Source organism: Choristoneura fumiferana, chromosome 22 (assembly GCF_025370935.1).
Source record: "Choristoneura fumiferana chromosome 22, NRCan_CFum_1, whole genome shotgun sequence".
Taxonomy (NCBI): Eukaryota; Metazoa; Arthropoda; class Insecta; order Lepidoptera; family Tortricidae; genus Choristoneura; species Choristoneura fumiferana.
In genome coordinates, this window is record NC_133493.1 from 4,020,460 (window position 1) to 4,026,622 (window position 6,163).

The window sequence follows — 6,163 nt, forward strand, 5'->3', positions numbered from 1 at the left end:
CGTTAGCACCGCAAGGTATCCAACCCCGAGGCTCAAATCAGACCTCACAGAATAAAGAACTAAGCTGGAAGACTAGTAGCAAAGAACCGAAACAAAACGCATGGGTACTCCCCTAGCGACATCGGCTCCGCTACCACCCCGCCAGCTATTCACAAACACAAAAATGAAGCCTGGAGAACTAACAGCGAAAAGACCGAAACAAAACGCGTGGGTAACCCCAGCGACATCGGCCTAACACTGCCAGCCCGCCAGCTTATATACAAATAAAATCGCGTAGTTACTATGTAGATCCATTACCCGGCAGCGTAACGACCTGCACTTGAAAGAACCCAAAGTTGACTATCCGTTCCTACGAGCCGCAGCCCTTTTTATAGTTTTTTTGTGCGACAGCGTGTATTCCTGCTATAACTACATCTACCCCACCTGCTAATACTGCTAACACTCCTACATTTCCTGCTCTATAAGCACTTCCTGTTTCCCCAGCTACTAAGGCGCCAGCGCCGTTAAGAGGTTTCTTAATATTGCTGCGCCTCCGGCCGCCTGCGTTCCCTCGTTTCCGTGCATTTCGGGCCCTTCCGCATATCGCTTCAGCTAAGTCTCGCGCATCTCGCGCGCTTTATGCTCCTACGGTTACAACTGCGCTTCCTAACATCCAAGCGTCTACAACTACAGTAGCTATTCAAGGTTTTCCTACAATTCATACGACTGCGCCTACACCTGTGTTTTAGGTTACTAAGGAGACAGAGCCGCTTAAGAGGTTTTATGTAATACCGGTGTTTACGTACACAGCTAAGACTCCTGCTATTGCGCGATTCCGTGCGGCAGCGCCTCCCGCGCGTATACCTACACTTCCTGTTACACATACTACTGCAGCGCCAACGGCGTTTCGTGCTATGCGTTTCCGGCGTCCGGAGAGCTTAAGTAAATTCCTTCATTTCCTAGCACTCGTCCTACTGCAGAGACAGCGGCGTTTCGAGTATCGCGTTTCGAGCTACTTAACCAACAGCTACACTTCCTATTCTTTCATAGACAACGGTGTCTCATGCGTTTCGTAAACTTCGAGCTTTTACTGGAACAACTGCATTTCCTATCATACAAGCGTTTAAACTACAGCTGCTGTTCAAGGTTTTCCCACAATCCATACTGCAGCGCCTATACCTGTGTTTTAGACTACTAGGGAGACAGAGCCGCTTAAGAGGTTTTATGTAATACCGGCGTTTACGTACACAGCTAAGACTCCTACTATTGCGCGATTCCGTGTGGCAGCGCCTCCCGCGCGTATACCTACACTTCCTGTTATACATACTACTGCTGCGTCAACGGCGTTCCGTGCTATGCGTTTCCGGCGTCCGGAGAGCTTAAGTAAATTCCTTCATTTCCTAGCGCTCGTCCTACTGCGGAGACAGCGGCGTTTAGAGTATCACGTTTCGAGCTATTTGACAAATAGCTACACTTCCTATTCTTTCAAAGACAACGGTGTCTCATGCGTTTCGTAAACTCCGAGCTTTTACTGGAGCAACTGGGTTTCCTATCATACAAGCTATTACTGGGACAGTAGCGACCCGAGAGTTTTCTACACTTCGCGCCCTTGCGCCTACAACCGCGCTTTCAACTACCAGGGAGACAGAAGCGTTTAAGGAGTCTTATCCGGGAGCGACACCTACTCATACACCTCGACTTACTGCTTTATAGGGCACTCTAGCTATAACGGTGCCTACGTACACATCCCCATCTCCTACTATACGTATTGCTACAACGATAGCGACGGCTCGTGAAGCGCGATTCATGAATCTATGAAGTTTAGTCAGACAGCCCCACTTTTAGCCATAAAGCGTGTTTACAAGACAGCGGTATCAGTACCAACTTCTCTATCTCCCTATGCTCAGCCTATTACAGATACTGCGGCGATTCACGTAGTGGGTTACCTGCGGCCTGAGGGTTTCTGGGTTTATCCGCGCCTCCTATCACATGGGCTATTTAAACGGTAACCGCGGTTCATATGTTTCGTACACTACAAACCCTTGCGTATGTAACTATGTCTTGAACTACCAGGGACACAGAACCGTCTAAAGGGTTACAGTTAATTCCTACACTTCTACATACAGCCAGTCTTTATACAATAGCGTAATACTATGCGACAGCGACGCCCCTGCCACAAGAATTATTACAAAGTCAACGGTTTCTCTCGCGATCCCGGCGTTTACATATATTCCTACATTTCACGACGTCACATATATAACTCAATCTCCTTATGCTTAACGCTCTCCTCGTGCTAAGCACCTAGCTGGATTTCCTGCCTCACTAACTACCAGGACAACAGGAGTCATAAGGAGTATACAAGTACTTGAACTACAACTTTCCCGGGCCCTATATGCCTCCATGTTCGCGCTTCCAGCCGGGTCTTTCACAGTATAAATCACCAGGAACGCATCACCTAACAGGAGTACTACGCGGTTTTACTAAGTCATTCGAGTGTGATAGTAATAGAGTTTGCGAAGGTCAGAACGAGACAGACATATGGCTGTCAGCTCCGAACGATAAAAGAAGAACATTGCAGCTTGAATGGAGTCGCCAGAGTGCGAAAGAAATAGAGTTTGTAAGAGTAAGAGCGAGACAGGTGAACGACTCTGAATAATGAATGAAGAATGAAACGTAAAAGTTGATTCTAAACAATATGTAAAAGAGTTAGACCATGAGACGCACGATACCTTCTTCTCTATCCGCTTTTAATTTGTTTGTGATTATGGCCAAATCCCATGCATTCAAGGTAAATTTTACAATATGAATCACTAGGGAGGCAGCGCCTAATAGGAGAACTACAGATTTTTATTAATGAAAGTGTTAGAACGCGAAGGAAATAGAGTTCATAAAGGTTGTAATGAGATAGTCATATTATCACCGTAAGATGAATGGAAGCGAAGGTTAGTTCTAAGTTTGAATAATGTATGGGCTGTGAAAATCGAAGAGCTTTATTGTTTTATCATCAAGTATATTATATTTCATTTGAATCCATGTATTCACTTGTGGTTAAATATAGTCAAACCTTTCTGCTAATGTTTAATATGATTATTTAGGTAAATAAATAAGCGATTAACCGAATAATAGGACCAGACATGGTAAACAACAGAGGCTTATTTAATACATTGTGAACTTTGCAGTAGTTATTTAATTTTATGTTTATTTATTTATTTATTCATATATTTGTGAACGAAGCGGTACAAGGTGTCTCTTGTTCCGTTTCAATCACCCCAAATGTTTTTGTAAGTGGAAACTGTTAAACTGGAAAAAACATTTCAACAACCTTTCACAAATATATGAGTCTTAATTATCACTTTTAATTTATAAGCGCTCTTCCCATGAATGAAAGTTGTGGCGTGGTGAGTATTTATGCCAAAAGGTATTGACCAAAGTAACTAGAGGAATCTTCAGACCTTTCGACAGTTTGATTATGGATCATTCATCACACCACGAGGGAGCGTCGGACAGAGGAACTGGTTGTGAGACAGTCAGCTCTAATAGCACTATATCAGCTCCTCCACCCCAGTCTTGCATCTGCCTGTCGACCGGAAATGGAGCCGCCAATATACCCTCCCCCAAAGCTGGATTGTTGAGCGCGAAGCATCAGTGTACATAAAGTACGGTATCCGTCATCGTGGGTCATAAACATCCGTTAATCAACAGTCTAACCCTAAACATCCCTCCAGCACCATGGACACTAGTCTTTTGGTGAATGTGTAGTGTAGTGACGATTTAGCATTAGCACCTTAGCATCTGCTTGGGTGGAAATCGTATAGTAATGAATTTCTGGCGCCAGCTTCAACGCTGATGTCATTGTTGACTTAACCTATCACCATCTGCACAAGAAATCCATTTGACGAGTGCTGTATCAAAGGTTAAGCGCCGATAAACCATCATTGCCATCCACAGAACTATTGAATTGTTATAACCCCTCAACTTGGTAATGTCAAGTAAAATTTTTTAGGTTAGTCACGTCATATGATCAGGAAATCAATACACATTCACATTCATGCTCCTCCAATCTCTTTTTCACACGTGTTACAACAATCCACCAATTCCTTTAGGTGGCTCCGATGTAAGCAATAATTTTAAATTCTAAATTAATTATTATCACATTTCCCACTTTTGCAACCCATCTAAGAATTTAGTTACGCATAACTGTCCCCTAGTTAACATTCTACGCGATATCTTGTCACTAAAACCATAACTTATACGAACATAGATCCAGACTTTCAATTTACAATTTACATGTTCGATTTAATTAAGAACACGGATTATTTAAAAAAAGGTAAATAATAAAGCCGTACCTAATTTTACCTAATGAAGCGTAAATAACCTGGAGAAAGTATCGAAATAATTATTTATAAGTGTATAATTATTACTCGCAATTTATTAGCACTTTTCTCGTGAGTGAAATCTGTGGTGTAATGAGTACATATGCCAAAAGGTAGTGACTAAAATAAATAGAAGAATATTCGAGCCCCTTGACCGATTAATTATGAATAACTATCACACCACGAGGGAGCGTTAGATAGAGGAACTGGTTGTGAGGCAGTCAGCTCTAATAGCATTATATTGGCTCCTCCACCCCAGTCTTGCATCTGCCTGTCGACCGAAAATGGAACCGCCAATATAACCTCTTCCAAGGCCGGATGGTTGAGCGCGAAGCATCAGTGTACATAAAGTACGGTATCCTGTCATCGTGGGTTATAGACATCCGTTAATCAACAGCCCAGCCCAAAATACTCCTCCAATACAATAGACACCAGTCTTTTGGGGAATGTGCAGTGTTGTGGCGATTTAGCATTAGCACCTTAGCATCAGCTTGGGTGGAAATCGTATAGTGATGAATTTTCTGGTGCCAGCGTCAACGCTGATGTCAATTTTGACTTAACCTATCACCTTTTGCACAAGAAAAATCATTGGTTGAGTACTGTGTCAGGAGCCAAGTGCCAACAAACCATCTTTATCATCCACAGAACTGCCAAGTTGTTATAGCCCCTCATACTAGAGTAGAGTCAAGTCGTAAGTTTTTTTTTTGTCCAGTCAAATTGTCAGTAAACATTCACATTCTTCCTTTCCCAATCTTGTTTTTCACACGTGCCACAACATCTCAACAATCCCTAAGGATAACTCAGATGTAAGTAATAATTTTCACGTAGAAACATTAAAGTTAATTAGACCCTAAAATTAGTAATTTCTTACTTTCTCCAATCACCTAGTGTCTACCTAACATAATTTTGTATTTTTTTTATTCCATAATTATATGTAGTTAGCTGAAAATTTTCCAAGCCTTCAATTTATGTTTGAAATAAAAGAACCGATTTTTTTTATGTATAGTAATAATCGCACTTAATAAATAAAATTTTAGAGGCAATTTTTAAATACCCTGGAGTCACTACGTTTACTTACGTTTCTAGTACCTATTTACTCTAAGCATGAAGTAGTACAATAAGTACGGTAGGTATATTAAATGCGTTAAATGTCAACTACCTACGTTTCTTTATTTAAAACGCGGTTAAACATTAAACCTGGTTTCATTACTAATCAAGAATAGAACTGGATTAAAAGTGGAATAGTATTAGATATTTTTAAACGAAACTCTTTTGATCTAAAATTATTATAATTAATAATTGCGAAATGATAAGGCAGCAATTAATCAACCGCTTAACTTAACACCATTTACTATACCGTGATGTTTTTACGTATGTCACAAAGACACACTTATGACATAAACCGACCTAAAACTAATCAACTATTTATACTTGGGTTTTGTGCGGCCTACCCGAACTCTCCAAACATAACCTTATCGCGAAACGCATAATAGAAGTAACGCCTCATAGCGAAGCCCTGCCTATTTTCTGAAACAATCGCATTACTACAACAGAAAACCTCCTCGCACAAGTCTCGACTTTCAAATAATCAATGATTTAATTAAATACACCTGTAACCGGATAACTCAAATGCCAAACAAACGTAGTGTAGGTAAATAAAACCCAGATCTTTAAATATCTACTATATTCATATCCATATCTACATCTAAATATGGGAGCTAACATAAGTTTATCAAAAGCATAAAATCACTATATTTGAAGCAAAATGAATTAATAAATCTACCCACATAGAAACAATTACGTAAGAACCA